Here is an 18528-nt window from a genome sequence, read left to right on the forward strand (position 1 = left end):
CTCACAGATTTCTGGTTCAACGGACGCGAGCTGTCAGGAAAGATGAAGGAAAATGAATAACGAGCAAAAAAAATAAAAAATAAAAACGGGAGGAGGTAGAATATCGATCCTCCCGCGCCCTTTGTTGCAGCGGGATAAAAATTAAGAGATGCTCCGAAGGTAAACACAAGAGAGAATCGAAGCGCGATCGTGGACAAAGGTGAGTAAATCGAACAAAAGACTGCCAGGTTATGCCATAAAATGTGCGTATTTGATATGGGGTTAAATGGGAGAAAGAGGTGAGCTTTCGGCACAATCTGGCAACAATGATTGCACTCTCCGCTCGGTTCTCGATATTTCTTCTCGTGGATCATCAACTTCTCGGGGTCAAAAACGTATCGGTTTTCAGAAACTTCGGTGGGGTATGATTGGCAGGTACCTATTATTAGGCTAAGCCGTCGTCGGGTAAAAAGGAAATCACGAATTAGGTAAGGAAAAATTCGGTGAGCGAGGGGGCAATTATTTTTTAATTTTTATTATATTTTATTTTTTTAAACCAAAAAATCTTCAGAATTTCAAGATTTTTTCAAATTTTTCCTCACTTTACATTTTGTTGTAAGATTTTTGGTATGTTTCTGATTCTTCTGCTGGAAAAAAATCATAGTCCTGGTCCTCTAGTTATAGGGATTCAGCCTTAAAAAGTTGCGATCCAGCCGGGATAAATTAGTGACGGCCAATTTGTCCATGAAATTCTAGTTGGGCCCCAAAAATAAGGATACAGCCACAATTTATTTTTTTCGTGAAAATTGTCTATTGACGAGATTTTTACAGATCACTTCCTCAGAGGAGACGTAGCCTTATCATCCGAATTTTTCAATTATCTTTATCCCGAAACTTTCCGATGTTTTTCCATAATACCGATTATTTTACGTACGAAGGGCGGAGCCCAATGTTGCCAATTTTTCAGAAAAGCCAATGATCGATACTTCGAGAGAAAATTAATAGCTATTCCTCGAAATGAAAATCGGTTACTTGAAATTGGGTGATGACAGAATGGCCACTTGGGTAATAGGTAGGACTTGGAATTGGAGAGCTGGCTCTTGATGTCGAGAAAACCTGTCGTCTGGATCAGTAACGCACGATTCATGACTAGTTTACGACTTCACCTCAAGGTAAAAGCGACAAAACGCATCGAATCAATTCATCGTACATTTTTGCGGTTATCCTACACGTTATTGCCGCAATATACTTGAGACGATGACTTTGATGAGAGAACACAAAAGCTTAATTTTCGAGTGCGAAGATGCGAGCTTGACAGTGGCGTGGCGTGAATTGTGATGTATCGATTGTTATGCCAATTAAATCTATGGTAAAGAATCGATTGTTTACGTGTTCGCTGCGAACACCCTGTTTATCGATCCTTTCCCATGGGTTTAAATGGCATAACAATCGATATGTCGCAATTCACGCCACGCCACTGGAGCTTGAACCAAATAAACAGGAAAACAGAAAATCCAGCACACAATTCGACTACAATGAATTCGAGGTTAACTTATCCACTATGTGACTGTTTTTCGATCTATGAAAAAGTTACGAACGATCGTGATCGAAAAAAGTGGAAAATGCAATCACATTATTCCATAGAAAAGAGAGATAAAAAAAAGAGGAAAAATTGAATGATTAACGGAGGAGCACTTCATTCTAACGACAAGATTCCTCGAATTTCAATGAATGACCTGATTTTCCTAACATTATAATTGAACTTTTCAAGGTTTTTGGATGAGAACTTTCCTGACTATTCTAGGAATCAAGGACAACGGTGTGCAAATTGAAGTGTGAATTCTATAGAAACACGTAATTCAATTACAGCGTTTCATCATTTTTTCATTTTTTTTTTTACTTATGACAAAGCTTGAAATTTCATGGAGTAACCATGTCGGGGAACCGATCAATGAATGAATGTGTGAATTCGATGTAAGAGTTATAGAAGGATGTAATTTAATTACAGCGTTTCATTTTCCTCCATTTTTAAGCGCTCAGCCGATAGGCGGCGCTTTTTGATTTCGATTTGCCACTAGAGCTCTAGTATAGTAGGGCGCTCAAGCGATCAAATGGCGCACCAACTCATCGATGCACGAAACGCCATTTTTACTTTTTTTTTTTTTGATTACCTCATTATGCCTCTGTGAATACGATTAAATGCAAATTAGCGTAAGAAATAAATAACAGTCCTAAAACTCTCTTTGCTATGCGGTTTATAGTTATCCTATAATTACTTCTGAAAGTTCAAGATTCGCGTTCTGTTTTCCGAAAACTTTTCCACCGGTGATAACCTTATTCGGAGACCTTAGTAGAATTCGCCTACATCTAGGTTATGTGTCTTTGACCTAGGTACTGGAGAGTATTGCCATCCTTTTGCCCTTCTCTAATTGGTTCATGAGTTTTGGCGTCTTTGGCCCTCTTCTGGCTTAATAAGATCAATGTTCATTTTCATTTTCTGTAGGTACATAGCCGCGATTCAGATTCAGATGACACTACTCTCCCGTATTTGCTTCTCGCGTCTCGCTTACTCCTTTGTGTTTTCATATTTCGTCCATCTCCCTCCATCCATAATTAATTCCATAATCCATCCGCCTCGTTTAAGATTGTGTTGTGAAATTTAAGATTGTGAAATTGTCTGAAATTTGAAGCATAATATTTTGGAATTATTCAAAGTATGTCGTGTCTTGTCTTCAGACTCGTTCTGCCCACCTCGTGAAGTTTGTGAAAGTTTCTGAAGTATAATGCTGTGAAATTATTTGACCAATTATCATGCTACCTCAGAGACTGTTTTAGTGTTTTTGGGTTAATTAAAGTATGTCAGGTAGGAGATCTGCCATTTGCGATACATGCAAAATGCTTCATTATACTAGTGTACCACAGTTGTTCTCAAGCACCAATTACAAGACGGTTTGCATTTTTATGCTGAATAGCATAGATAAACGACTGGAGCATTTTGCGCAGCTCAAGCGCAGGGATTTGTACCTTCGTAATTGTCACCACCTCATCGCTGCAAATTATGAAAAGGACCGCTCGAGTGTATCCTTGATCATAGAATATCTGTTATTCTCAAAGCGATGTCGTCATCACATCCCTGTCAGTTCACAACTTCTAATTATTGAGTTTAACTAGGTGTCAAAAAATCTGAGATATCTGAAGTAGCAGAAAATTGTGTACTTTCAAAGTCTAAGATTTTTTGCGGCACCGACAGTTTCATAAATCTTCCTTATAACACTCTACTCTGAAACCGCTACATTCTACCTCTCACATTGCTCCATAACAAAGGTATGTGTTAGCCTCTTATTTGTACTAAAAATTCTAGGTTTCATGACTCATTTACTCATTCACTCTCTGGTGAATTTGGTTCCGTCAGATTCATTGCAAGACACCTTATGTGTTATCTCCGCAGACCTAACACAGACATTTGAACGCTCAATGAGAGAAAAATTTCAACTGGCCTGTTGTCTACTTTTCAGTAAAGAGGGTAAATAACCTTCCTTAAGGACTCGCTTTGAGACGATAAAACAAGGTTTCTCCATTACTTACCATAAGACGATAATAAGTGTTCCACCAGACTATGTAGGAGATGAGGTTGAAAGTTACATCACCTCCATGTGTGAGGAAGTTTTCTTACCTACAACCTGATTTTATGACTTACAATAACAAAAGATACTGCTTTCGCCTGGCATTTTTTCATGCGTCGCATCGTCTAATAAACGGGGACCTACATTTACTTGATTCCATGAATAGGTAAAATGGCAGAGAGAATTTCGTCGAATGATCACTACGGCCATCTCTCAGCCAGTTGGAGAACTTTTACTTACCTTTGATTAAAAAATTCATGAACCATAGAGTTTTTGGAAATTGAGTACACAATATTATTGTGAAAGATTTTTGAGGTTGAGTCTTTGTTTACATTCTCAAAGTATCAAAAGTTCTACAGTTTCATCGTGTTTCCTCCTAACTTTGTCAGCTTATGAGCAATGGCTCCTAATTTACTCAACTCCTCAGCAGGCCAAAACTCTATACCTCTACAGATACATATGAGAATCATGCGTTTCAACGAAACCTACGAGTCCTCTTATCATCACTCAGGAACCACCGATCTTTTCTGCAGGTGTCATGGACCATTCATGACAAATACTGTTGCAACCACCCTTATCCTAGGTACATATCTATGCATAGTAATTCTAGTGATCAGCTCCATACTCACAAAGTAATTTCTGTAAAATACAGTTGGACGGTGGAATTACCAGACCCCGTATCTCGGTTTGCGACGTTGTAGACTTCCTTTCATACTTTCTTCTTTACACGGAAAACCAACCAACATCAATTTATAAAAACTTCTGCAATTTTTCTTCTCTGTGCAAAGAAAACTCTGTGAAAACCAAGGAGGAAAAATGATTTGTTCTCTGTCAAAAGAATAAAATGGGAGCGGAGATTTTTAAGCACCGCAAACGAGATACATGGTCTGCTAGTTTCACTGTTGACTTGTTACGATATACCTATACCTACAATATCCCTATAGATTACATTGAAGATATTACTGTCCCTGTAACAGTGACTGATTCGAATGTTATCACAGTAGAGGGTTTCAGATATTTGGGCCAGCATGGTTTATTAATTACACAGAACGTAAGTTACCTTTATAAATTAAGGCGTAGAGGCAACTTCTGCCTTTGGTTTGCCAGAAATTTCTGTAAACGCATGTAAATTCCTAAAATTTATGAGAAATTCCGAATCTACTAAATGAAAGCAAGGATTTCAGGAGAACATGATTAACAATTTGCTGTCAGAAGGAAAACTGCGGAAGGAAAGTGGGAAAGATTTTTCACTAAGGCTCAACATAATATGAGGAGGAAAAAATGAATGTAATTTCCGTTTACCCTGGTTATAATTCTGGTATTGCAAGAATTCTCTTTCTCTATTTAGTTTTAGTTTTTACTTTTTGCCCTGTAACGGTGCTTTGGCCTTAGTGCATAGGCACAAACAGCCACTAACAAGATAAATGGTCAGTAGATAGCTAGATTATTGATTATTGGTGGTAGAAGAAAGTAAGGTGTTGATTATTTGCTTGGATTATTCACTGTGTGGATGTTGGGAGTGGAAGTTTAAAGTTACACAATTATTTTGTTGGAGCGGATGAAGTTGCTCAGAATGGAGTATTTGTTCTTAGATGGATCAGCTAAAAGGGTGGCTGAGTTGATAGGGAAGTAGACGCCAATTTGGCTCAGTTGATCGAAGAGTGATGATAAATTACTAAGTTGATTGCACTGTAGAAGTATGTGGTCGATAGTCGCAATTTGTCCACAAGCGCACAGGTTAGAGTCAGCTAGGTTGATTCTTCGTAGATGAGCTGCAAATCGTCCGTGACCCACTCTCAAGCGGGAAATAACGTTGGTGGTGTCTTTTGGGAGGAATATAGTAGAGAACCATGGTGAAGTAGATACTGTGTTTTGGATACTGAAGAGTCGTGCGCCTTTGACTTGTGAGGAATTTTCCCATTCTTGTTGCCAAGCGGCTATCATATTCTCCTTGAGATAAGGAGTAAAATTGGAATAATGGATTTTTTCAAGGCGTAAATCAATAGCACCGTCATGATTTCTGGTTAGCTTGTCTGCTTCTTCATTTCCCCATATTTGTTCGTGTCCTGGGGTCCACACTAATCTGATATTAGGGTGTTTTAGGAGGAAGTTTCTGATGTCTTGCAAATCCTGCTTATCAGTAGAGGACTTAAGGTTTGTTATTGATTGGATGGCTCCCATAGAGTCCGTACAAATTGCAGCTTCCTGGATATTTTTTTCGTAGAGTATAACTGTGGCCTCGAATATGCCTCTCATTTCTGCATTTAGAATTGTGAGATGTTTATTCAATAAGAGAGTTCTTGCTATATTTAGTTCTGGGCAGAATATACCGGCAGTTGCTGATTCACTGGAGATAGAACCATCAGTGTAAATGAAAGTTGATTCTTTATTTTCTTCTCTGAAGGCGTTGAAGAGTTTATTTGCGCCTAAATCTCCTTTGCGTTCGATGGGGAAGGAGACATTTATGGAGGCATTTCGATTGTAAGATTTGAAGAAATATTGTCTATTTTCAGCTGATTCTACTTGGGCGATAACATGTTCAAGAGAAAGGGCCCTTGAGAGAATTAGAGGAGGGTTGTTAGTAATTCCTGGGTGGCTGTTGTTCCCCAGATGTAATAATTTGTCAATAAATTGCTTTTTGGATGGTAGGTTAAAATTGCAGTTCTTTAGAATAAATTTATCTGTTACGAGCCTTGCTCTCATTTCGATTGGGGGGATGCCACTTTCTACGTACATGGCGTTTGTAGGAGTGGATCTCATGAATCCAAAAATTCTCCGAATACATTGATTGATATGAACCATCAATTTTGATGCTGTCTTCCTGTTGAGATAGTACTGAATACCGAAATCAGTGACAGAGAAAATGAGGCCTTGGAATAAAGTCCTTGCAAATATTTGGTGAGTACCCCATTTGACACCAGTTAGAACATTCACTAGGTTGGTGTTTCTAGTCAGTTTTTCAGATATGTATTTGACATGTGCAAGCCAGGTGGATTTCCTATCATATTTTAAACCCAAATAGATGAAGTCGAGTACCTCGATGATAGCTTGGTTGTAGAGGAATATTGGAGTTTCGGATAGTTTCCTTTTGCGGGAGAAGGTAATTGCTTTGGTCTTTTCTGCTGATGCTGTGAGGTCGATTTGGTCTAGGGCTTTAATAAGGTTGTCGAGGTCCGATTGTAGGAGTCTAGCGGCTACTTCTTCGATTTTGTGTCTAATATAAATAGCAATGTCGTCTGCAAATTCTAACATCCTATCGAAGGAGACTGCTTTGTGAATTTTGCAGGTGTAAATGAGGTAAAGCAGTGGGCTTAGAACAGAGCCCTGTGCTAGGCCGACAAATGAAATTCTGACTCCATATTCAACTTTATAAAGTTGGATGTAGACTGATTTCCTTCCAAATAGCCAGTATACTGATTTGATAAGTCTTTTGTTGATTCGCAGGTGTTTCATCATTTTTACCAGTGTGGGAATGTGGACTGAATCGTATGCTCCTTGTATGTCTAGGAAGACTACTTTTAGTACTTCATTTTGGTTTAGGGCTTCTAGGATTTCCTGATTCAATACGTTGTGGTTGTCAAATAACGAGAAATGCTTTCGGAATCCAAATTGCACAGGAGATAGGAGGTTGTGATGTTCGACATGTTCTTCAATGAAACCCCTTAGGATTTTTTCATAGGCCTTCCTGACGATGGAGAGAAGCGCTATGGGTCTATAAGAGGTGTGAATATTTTCTGGTTTGCCAGGTTTTTTAATTGGCTTAATTATTACCTCATTCCATTTGGCCGGGGTGGTTCCAAGGTTCATTGTTTTGAGGAAAACTTTGTAAAGGTAAACTTTCGCTATCGGAGGGAGCACTTTAAGGAGTTTCGCAGTGATTCTGTCCTTTCCTGGGGTTTTCTTGGACATTGTTAAAAGAGTCTGTTCAAAGTAATCATAAGAGAAGAAAATGGGGTCTTCGTCAAGTACATCCATGTGTAGGGGTTCGGATTCAACATAGTCAGGGGAGAACTTTGCTTGAAAGTCTTTCACCCATGAGTCGTCTTTGGATCTTACTGGCTCTTTGGAGAGGCGTTGGGTTTTTAACTTGGCCCAAATTTCACTGGTGGGCGTGTTTCTGTTTATGGTAGAGCAGTATTTGTGCCAGCTGTCTCTTTTTGCCTTTCGAACAGTCAGTTTAAATTTGTTGCAGCTGATACGGTAAGCAATAAGGTCTTCGTATGAGTTGGTTGTCTTGAAGTTGTTTAGGCATTGTGCTCTCAGGTTCTTAGCTTTTTGGCACTCTACAGACCACCATCTTTCATGTTTCGATAACTGGTGAGAAGGGGGTCTGGAATTTTCTTTGGGGGAGAATTTTGAGTTTTCAAGAGCGAATTGGATTACTGCATTCCAGACGTCGTAGTCTTTTTGGCGGACGTTCTCTATGATCTTGAATTGTTGCTCCACTATTTTAGCAAACTTCTTCCAGTTGATCAGTGGAGGAGTGGGGTTGTTCGGTGGAATATCAGAGCATATGGGAGTTAAGTTTGGGTTGAAGGTGAAAATTAAAGGATGGTGGTCGCTTCCTGATGGGATGTCCAGGACTGTCAAATTGGACGATGCTGCCAGTGAGTTTTTGATGACGATTAGATCAGTGAAGCTTGGATCCTGGTTTGGGCGAGTTATTCTTGTGGGAGTAGGGTTGAGAGAGTTGACTACAAACATGTCGTGATCGTTGAATATGTCGATTAGGGCTCTGCCTTTTCTGTCTGAATACGGATAGCCCCAAGTAGGATGGTGGGAGTTGAGATCACCAGCTAGGATCACCTTTTCGGTTTCTAGATCTTGGAGAATGGTGATCAGAGGTTGGAAGTCTCCTTTGTACTTTGGCGTTGCGTAGACATTAATGAAGTAGATAGTTCTATTTGGTTCTTTTTTATCAACAATTTTTGTGGTGGAAATTTCTAGATCAGTTGGGTCGTTGGAGTTGTAGCTTAACTCTGGGACTAACTCAGATTTCCAGATATTTTTGTGGCCAGAGAGGAGGCCACCGTATCCGTCCACTCTGCTGGCACTGTATGTAATGTAAGATTTTGTTTTAATATTGTCTTGAGGTTTTAGCCATGTTTCGTTCAGTAAAAAAGAATCTGGCTGGTATGTGCGTAGAAAATCGTTAATGTCAAAGCCGTTCGCTCGTATGCTGTGAATATTCCAGAAAAATAGAGAAAATGACATAGAAAAAATAGATTGAGTTTAGTTAGATGATGTGACTTGGAGGTTCTTCTACGTTGGTAGTTAGTGGTGAATTTAAAGATGAAAGGGAATTAGTTAGTTGATGGTGCTGATAAGTTGTTATTATTTTTGCTAATTGAGTTGATGATTAATTCTGGTACTTGTATTCTTGGTGGGGTATAATCTTGTTGGTCGGAAATGAGATCAGGGTGGGAATCAGAGGTGTCCATGGAATTCGGTGAGGAGTCAGAGCGAATGTCCACTTGGAGACCTACGAATTCCAGGTTGGAATCCGTATTATCAGTTTCGTTGGGGGGTGGAGGCGGGCTGGAGGTAGAGTTGGTTTCTTTATTATCCTGGGATGGAGGAGGGTCTCGACTTTTCAGACGATTGACCCATTCACTTGGGAAGTCGTCGTCCGCTCTTCTTTTTTTCTTAGGGTAGGAGAGTCTATCGTGGGACTTGCTTCTGGAAGTTTGTTTGGAGGAAGAGTTAACTTTCCGAGAGTTGTTGAGTTCAGGAAACTCTTCATGTCCTAGGGCGGTGAACCTGTTGTTACTATTAGTAACTGTATGAGTTTTCACCCTGTTGGAGAATTTCTTGTTATTACCAAATTTATAATCATTGCTGTAAGAGTCCTTGATTGCAAGTGCTTCTTTAAAGCTGATGTTGCTTTCTGCCATTATCCCATTCACTTTCCGGAATTCTTTCCTACTGGGGCAGCTACGGTTGGTGGGAAGGTGTGGGCCCTTGCAATTTAAGCAGCTAAGTTCAGATTTAGGGCAGTCTTGTAATTCATGAAAATCATCACCGCACTTTTGACATCGTTTTTTACTGCGACAAAAACGCTGGAGATGACCAAATTTGAAACAGTTGAAGCATAACTGAACTGGGTTAATATATAGTTCTATGGGAGCTATGTAGTAATCGAGCTTTACTTTTTCAGGTAGAGAGTTAGCAACAAAGGTAACGACCATTAATGGTAGAGGATATTTAGTCTTCTTAATCGGGTCATACTTGTGTATTCTTTTGACTTCATAGACTTTATGTTCACATGAGATCATCTCTCTGATTTCTTTCTCAGAGTATTCAGGTGGAATATCCTTCAGAATCCCCTTCTTCAGAATTCTGTGTTTGGGGATGAATACAGAGTATTTTGCCCGGTCTAATTTGTGGTTGGCAATAAATGAGTTAGCATCAAATAGGGAGTTGAATTTCACTTGGGATGTGTTCCTATTAACTTTAATAATAGATACGATTCCGTTCACCTCAGTTTGACGAAGAATCCTGCTGAGTTGAAGAGGGTGGATATGGGGGATTTTGCTTCGGTCAGACACTGGAAGTTTGGATATGTTGACGACGAAGGGTGCAGAGCACTTGTCATTGTAGAAGAGCTGATCCGGTTGATCTGAGGAGTTATCTGTGTTTGTACTTTCGGGATAGATTTTTTGAAGGGTCGTATCATCAGTCGGAGGAGGTTGGATAGGTTCGCCTGTTCCGCCGGGATGAGCATTCTGGGGAAGGTCGGCCATTTTGGCTTGGGTATCCTTGGAGCTTGAGTCTTTATCACCAAAAATAAACACTTTTTCACTAGATCCTGGCATTATAGGGATCCTGGGAATCAGGGGTTGAGCATGTGGAATCTTACCACCAATAATCAACACTATTATCCACAAGGCACTTGTGTAAACTTATATTACTGATTAAGTAACACGCTAACACGGTACGTACACGAACGCGGCGAGGCGGGGACTGAATTCTCTCTATTTACGTAATTACGTATTAGATTATTGTATTGTATGAAATCCTGTTATCACGAAGACAGAGTATCATAGAGCATAAACAATAAACATAGGAAAGGTTGTGTCTGATCATGAGTCATTAGAAGGTTTTAGCGTAGTGTGCTGCAACCTAGCGGACACATGGTGCCTTCGATTCGCGAAAAGTTACCTTCAGTACTCACAATCAGTTGCAGTTGATTGATTTCGTTTATTGTCTCATCATTTACCTATTAATATTTATATTTCGTTCATTTATTTACCTATAATATTTTTTACGTGTCCAATTAGGGCATCATTAAAACAATTAATTTGGCCTCGTTAAGTGATACGTTCATCTTTGATACATTTTCTTCAAATGATCTAGAAAAGTTATTTTTTTGGAGCCGTAATAGTTTTCTCTGTTTTTATGAGAAATCGAGGATTTTTTATGTATTCATATTTCGGTACTTAAGTAATGGATCATTATTTTTCTTATGGATCTTGGATTTTTTTCGGGGGGGGGGGGGGGAGGAAGCACAATTTTAGATGTTTTAATTATTGCAAATTTTAACATACTCAGTTAATAGGTAGTAAATTAAATCTGGGACTCATTAAAATTGCGCTCACCGCTGAGCGCTTCTCTAATACCCACGTATTAGAACTTTCCCGCTTGTTTTACAAATGGTGGGGCTTGAAATTTCACGGAATAACCATATCGGGGAACTAGATTCGATGAAAACACTGATTGTGAATAGGAAGTTTTTTTCTCTTAAAAAAATGAAATACTACTGGAAATTAACATTGTCGCATGTGTTTTTGGAGATTATCCATCGAAATGCTTTTAACTACATCTATCTGGACCGAAAGCTGAGCACTCCCGATACATGGTGTCTATATCACTATTCAAAATAACAAAACAAAAAAATCCGGATTAATCAATGATTTCCATGACCGAAATGCAAAAAATTACCGATTCATCGGCGATTTTCAGAAAAATTATGACTGATATTTCCACAATATCCCCGTTTTTTTCGAACACGAAATTGAAACTTGATGGTTCCGCAAGGAAATTCCATGATCAACAAATTTTCCGCAATTTCCATGACGTTTTTCCAGGTTCCCCCCACGTCAAAACATTCCCTGCTAACTTTCGGTTATCCAAGTTGCTACGACATCTTGCGATACAGCACATGGGTGCGATCGAAACAATTGATAAGTTACGACAGAATAAGAAACCACGAGGTACGATAGTAAAAAATCTCAACTTTCTACGGCCGATTATTAACCGGCTTTTCAAACCTAACAGGGATACTTCACGCATTGCATCAGCTGACTGCTGACGCCTACAAACCTAACAGGGATACTTCACGCATTGCATCAGCTGACTGCTGGCGCCTACAAACCTAACAGGGATACTTCACGCATTGCTACAGTTTCCCCCTGGCTTTCTGAGAACTCGTCGACTTGTCACATCTCGAACCGTATGATCGTGGATAGTCCCGCGAGCCGCGAAGCCCTTGAAAAGTTGATGCAACTCGGCAGGATCGATAAGCTGGTCTTAAAGCTAAACTGGACTATTTGTGCTAGAAGGAACTATGTCGTACGCAATCCCTTTGTACATAGGTCCTTTTGGCATAAATGCGTCCAACTGTACAGTAAAACGATATTGCACGAGGCGGGACGAACAGGTGCGTAGGTGTGTAGCCTTCAATGTATGAGGTAAGCAAAAACGGGTCCATGGGAGTTAAAATAGTCGCATCAGCTCGTCAGCGTAGTGAGCACGGAAGAGGCCGTTACTTCGCCTTCAAGTCACGGGATAGGCAAAAGCGGGTCCACGGGAGTCGAAATAGTTGCATCAAAAGTTTCACATGTCATTAGAGTTTTATTTTTTTTCCAAAAGGAGACTTGATATGTTTCTGCTAAACTCAGTCCTTATGCGGAGACTGGTACGGACCAAAGACGAAGACAGCAGTAATTTTAATACCAAAATTTCAAAATCGATTTCTCTTCGAGATGCGATCGATCAAAATTAAATAAACAGAATAATGTTCCTAAAACAGCGATTTTTTCGCTGAAAAATGAGAGTTGCAGTCCGCCCAATCTTGCTGAACAGCGGTGAGTTACTTCTGCTGTTTTGTGCTGATTGGCGCCCTTTTCTGCCAACTAATCACTCTCAAATGTGTTTGTTATTCACGTCAAAATTTTTAACACGGCGCGTACACCGCGTTTAGTTCATATTTTAGATCGAAGTTTTACAATTAAGTTAACCGTTTTACGGTTAAGATAACCGATTTTCGGTTACAGAAATCCAATTTCGATTCCTACGATCAGCAAATTCGGTTTTCAGAACCGAGAATTCGGGGAGTCGAAGAGCTCTCACAGTAGAGGAAAGACTTCTCATCAAGCGCGTGACAACACAGCAGGGAACAATGCGTTGGTCGCGGAGTTTCACGGTGACTCAAAAGGCTGCGTTTCCGGACCGACGAGATAACGTCGACCCATCCGATAGAAAACCCGATTTTTGGAGGGAACCGGGCAACACCCCGGCACGGCGCAACGGAAACTTCTAAAAATTGATCCTGAGGGAAAAGGTGGGTATCAATGGCGGTGATGGGGACGAGGGGAGTCCCCCCGCGCACGTCGCGTCGTGGGGGCCGGACGAAGGGGGTCACGGGGGGTCAGGGGGTCTGGAGGGGGGCGATTGAGACCAATCACTGGAGTTCCCGCGCGGAAGGGGGACTCGCTGCACCGAGCCCTACGATCCGGGAGTGCACGCGAAGTCGGGCATATCCGTACCTGCTGGAACATGCCATGTGCCTCTGCGCGGGCCGCAGTCATGCTACGAAATAACGCCGTAAGGGTAGAGTCCTGTAAACGTCTCTTGACGTTGACATTGAATTTCCCGGGAAACTTGGGTGGGGGAGAGGTTTTGTTCTAATTTTCCAAAGAATTTTCTCTGCAATTAAAACTTACACTGGAAAAAAAAGGGGGAAAAAAACATGGGATTTAGGGTCCAGACTCTTGAAAACATTGACAAGAAAAAGGACTCTTAATTCAATCAGATTTAAGGTCAAAAGGAAATCCGCTCAAATTAAGAGGCTTGGTTCTTGATTTAAGCGTAAATCTAATTGAATCAAGAGTATTTTTTCTTGTCGATGTTTTTAAGAGTCAGGACTCAAGATCCAATGTGTTTTTTCCCAGTATAAGTATGCAGGACTTTAAAGGGAACCTATTCATGACTTTGATCAAGAATAAATATTTTGTCGAGAGAAATCTCGCGATGTTAGCGTGGTTATACGGCAGTTTTGCTTAGCGCGGTGCGAGTTCAACCTAACGACTAACTTTTTCCCTGTCTGATCGTTACTTGAAAGTTTGGTGGCCTAAATATGTCTCTTTCATCGTATGCATTCCGTGCGCTACGGCATTTTCAGATCGACGAATGTTCGCGTACCTCTACACTTCCGTACTCCTCACTGACTTTTAGAGGTTTTTAAACACAAAAATCCCCGCAATACAACGGCACGTCGCGAACAAAAATGCTTCTTACACGAAATTTCAAATGTTTTAAATGAAAACCAGAACAAGAAGGCTTTGATGATGAACGATCAAGGACGATACAGTCTTTTTCGGACTCATTTTTTAAAAATCTCGTGGTCGTGAGTACTTTCACACCTTTCTTTCGATTGAAGCCAGTTCTGGTGTTCCCCGTCCGTTCATCGAGAATCATAATATCCCAGACTGGCTCCCTCCCCTTCCCTCCCTTCCGACCGTTGACAAGCGCAGCCTTGACCAGACCCAAAGCCACTGATGTACAATTGTACACCCATCGTGCAAATGTCATAATTCACCCCCTTAACCGCACGATACCGCGTCAGCGCAGACAAGAATGACACGGATCAAATTTTTAAGATATGCTTTCTCTGATGGTTCAATTGCTGATGACCGGGTAAGGCCCGGTTCTACCACCTCTCGACAAGAACTCCTTGACAAAGCTAAATTTTAAACGCTATTTCGGAGCGTCGTAGGTCTTGAACACTATATTTCGTAGTTTCCCTCACGAAAGAACGTAACTACATATCAATGTTGCCAAATTTCTCCTCGTACGTAAATTGAATTTTTACCAGGAGAATCTTGGGCAATCCTAACTGAAAATTACACTAATGCAATCGCTGATTTTATGCAAAAATTAGCCAAATTTCGGACGAAAATCCACAGGTATATCCTGTTTAAAATAATAATTGTTAGAGTCAATTTTGCAACCCTGGAATGAAGTTAGGTGTCTTCGGTCGGGAATCGACGATCTAACGGTGTTAATGACATATTTGCCGGTGCGTAAGACATTTAGGAACTAAAAATCTCAGACTCGGGTTAAAATTTTAAAAGAGCTCGAAGTAGCTGACAAATACGAAGAGGTTGAACGATATCGAGAGATGATAAAAACCGGGCCTAAGCACACAGCACACACACGTTCAATAGCGCGTGACCCTGGCTCGTCCACCTGATGACGATTTGGCAACCTCCAGTGCAAGAAAAACACAAACTTAACAAATTGATCGAAGAGAGGCGACTTTCACTCGATTAGTTCGACCTATGATTTAATTGGACATGACTCTTATCAATTACCTGTAATAATCCACTCGAAGACTGTGCCGTGCTCGATATCCGAAGACTCGATCTGGGATCAGAGCTGTGCGTGGAAAGCGCAGATAACACCTCGCTGATAACCAGAAACTTCAATTACACGGCTGATAATATTACGCACCGAGTTGGCAGTTTAAACAGAAAAGCAAGTCACGCGCACCGAAAAAAATTAGCTATTATGATCTTTGCCCGGTGACTAACGAATGAACACGTTAAAAGAGAGGGAATTCAACACTGTAGAAACAATGATTCCCAATCAACGTTTTTAATTGGGGTAGGTCAACTGATTATTATTTCTGTGTTTTTTTTCTTCAAATAGATTTGTCAACAGTGAAAATTGTTTGGTAAAAACAAATTATAATCGGTCCAAGTATCGGTAAACGAAGGTAAGCGTAAAGTAAGAAGACTAAAATCTATCTGTTCGCGACAGATATCGAAGATCGGTCAACAATTTCGTCGAAAGCTTAAAAATTTTCCGCGATAATGCGTCTCGTCGAACTCTCGAAGAACAAACAACGTACTGAATGAAGTCCTAAAAACTCCGGACGGATACGAATATTTTTTTTTGGTTGCTCGACGATGAGTTAAGTACTAGTGGTACTTAAAACACGCATTAACTCCAGCCGTTATTGTACGTGACGTAAGGTAAACGGCGAGCTTTCGCACAGAGCTGTCACTGCTAGTTAACCACGCAAACTGGATACATAGATTCCAAAATTTTTAAAAAAGGTAACTTAGAGGTCGACGGCACAACTTTTTCGGGAAAACTTACTCCAGACGTAATTATACGTAACGTAAGGTAGTGGATAACCGCGGACACTGAATACCTAGATTTCGATAAAGCACAAACACGGGATCGGCAACTGACATCCGTTCCGGCGCTTACAATTCCCGAAAAAACGTAACTTAAAAGTCGACGGGTAACGCAACACAACTTTTCCCTGAAAAACTTACTCCAGACGTAATTATACGTAACGTAAGGCGCGAACTTTCACTGCTAGGCAATGAAGATACCTAGATTTCAATCGACGCGGATTCGGTAACTGCCAACTGTCCCGGCGCTTCCAATTTCCGGAAAAAGGTAACTTAGAAGTCGACGGGTAACTTAACACAACTTTTCCGGCGAAAAACTTACTCCAGACTTAATTATACGTAACGTAAGGACGCGAAGTATCACTGTTAGATAACCAGGTTACTTAGTTTTCAATCGAAACGGAATCGGTAACTGACATCGGCCCCGGCACTTGCAGTCTCCGGGTAACGTAGCACGACTTTTCCGCGTAAAACTTACTTCAGACGTAATAATACGTAACGTAAGGCGTCAATCGCGCTTGCAATTTTCGTCAAAATGTAACACAAACCAATCCGCGAGTAGTATCGTGGGGTCGACGGTATCAACGGCGACTTTCCATTTCGTAGCGGGCGATGCACTGAGCTTTTCCACGCGAGACGAGACGTCGGGCCGACGTCGGGAGCGCGCGAAATCAATTGGCGGTGACGTCGAAGGGCCGGCGGGTCAGTGACACTGGACGGTGGCGCGAGGCGAGAGCCGAAAAACTAGGAGAGGAAAAAACTAGGTCCTAGGAGCCGGCCGCCGGGAAACTGACTTGGGACTTATGAAGCCGAACGTGAATCGTCCAACTCGGAGCGATGTTTCCACACCCTGGAATAGACTCGGCCGCGTCGCGGCGTGTTCCGTCGGAGGCGACGTCGCACTATGGTCCCAATCCGCTCGGGAGCGCTCAAAAATCGATGTTTATGAAATTGGACGACATTTTTTTTTCAAGTCAAAATTGATAAATATAGTATCTGCGGGTCATAAACTACACGTAGTATACCTCAAAAAAATTTCTAGTCACTTTGAAAGTGTCAGAAACTGTGCAAATAGTCGGATACGTATTTTCTGACCCGTGAAGTGGCTATTTCTAACAAAGCGTTCGGAGCCTCTCCTGAATCATGAAATGGTCTCTCAGAATTCTTGCTTATGCCATTTTGTAGAGGACTCTAAGAGGATTGTAACGCACTAATTACAATTTTTCTCCGAGGCATTCTGACACATCCCACACAAGGTAGAAGTTGGATACCTATTTTTCATAAAAAAATGCCGATTTTTCCCACGAACTTTCATTTTAAAAAAAAGTCACCAAAGGTCACCTAATGAGACACCTTTAGGGAGCTTCTACACATCCTTGGGAAGCTACAGTAGAAATATTTCGTGCTTTGGTTTGCTTTTTCTCGAGAAATCGAATTCACTAGGTCTCTAAGTCGGTGGCTAAAATAACGGTATTTAGCAAGTTTAGCCATCGATCAATCTGTAGTCGTCTTAAACTTTTTTGAGGCATGCGACACCTCCAAAAACGTGCTTAAGTAGTCTCTATGAATCCTTAAGAAGGATTTTAAACCAAAAATTGTTGGTTCTTCTTGCTTTTTGGACTAATTTTGAATCTTTTTCGTACCTGCGTGTTTCTTTCAAAATACTGTTTTACAACCCTGGAAAGCCCCTCGAAAAATATTCTGAGACATTTGGCACCTCCAGAGACACTTTTAAGTCGTTTCTGCAGATCCTTAGAAAGGCAACCGAACCAAAAATAATTGCTTCCGCCTGCTTTTTCGACCAAATTTGAATTTTTTACGTGACTACGTGTTTGTCCCAGGAAAACTCAATTGTTTGCCCCGAAAAACACCTATAGTTGCAGGCTTAACACGTGCTAAGCATTTGTGCATCTACAGAGACGCACTTATATAGCTTCTATGAATCTTTTTGAGGTTGACCGTTTCGAAAAAAATTTGGTTCCCCCTACTTTTTGAGATTTTTTGGGAAGTTTTCCGTTCCGCAGTTTTATCTTTAAAAACGCTCTTTTCAATCCTAGAAAGTACCTACTGATGTAAAATTTCTTACTCTCCGAATATTTATCCATTGTTGATTGAATTTTTCTTAACGTGACAATATTGCACCCCCGCTCTTCAACATTGTTACGTACCCGATTTGCGTTTCCCGTCAAATCAACGTAAAGAAAAGTCTTCTCTGAAGCATTATTTCGACATTTTTAAAATACAAATGAATTTTAGATCTATTTCATTTTTTTCAGTTCAGTTTTCCTTTAAAAAAAAAAAAAAATGGGGGGGGGGGGGTGTCAAAAAATCAAAACATTCTTAATTTTACATGAACTGTACATGTATGTGCAATGAACGCATGGTTTTCATCCAATCTAAGCAAGTATAACAAGCCAATCGTATGGTAGTTTGTGATTTTTGTGAGAAAATGACAGTAACTTTTGCAAATGATTTTTTAGGGAAAAGCGGAGGTCAAATTC

The 18528-nt window shown here is 40.6% G+C and overlaps 1 protein-coding gene across 6 annotated transcripts in view; it reads right to left on the bottom strand.

The window, feature by feature from the left end:
- Tet (Ten-Eleven Translocation (TET) family protein) overlaps positions 1 to 18528 on the bottom strand; it is a 150775-nt gene that overhangs the window by 38937 nt on the left and 93310 nt on the right. The window contains exon 1 of one of the 6 annotated variants that reach the window (XM_072302658.1): positions 15197 to 16903. The exons of the other annotated variants lie outside the window; for them this stretch is intronic. The gene's annotated coding sequence lies outside the window, so the exon portion shown is untranslated. Of the gene's footprint in view, positions 1 to 15196; positions 16904 to 18528 lie in introns of those variants that run through there. 6 annotated transcript variants of the gene reach the window in all.

Source organism: Bemisia tabaci, chromosome 7 (genome assembly GCF_918797505.1).
Source record: "Bemisia tabaci chromosome 7, PGI_BMITA_v3".
Lineage (NCBI taxonomy): Eukaryota > Metazoa > Arthropoda > Insecta > Hemiptera > Aleyrodidae > Bemisia > Bemisia tabaci.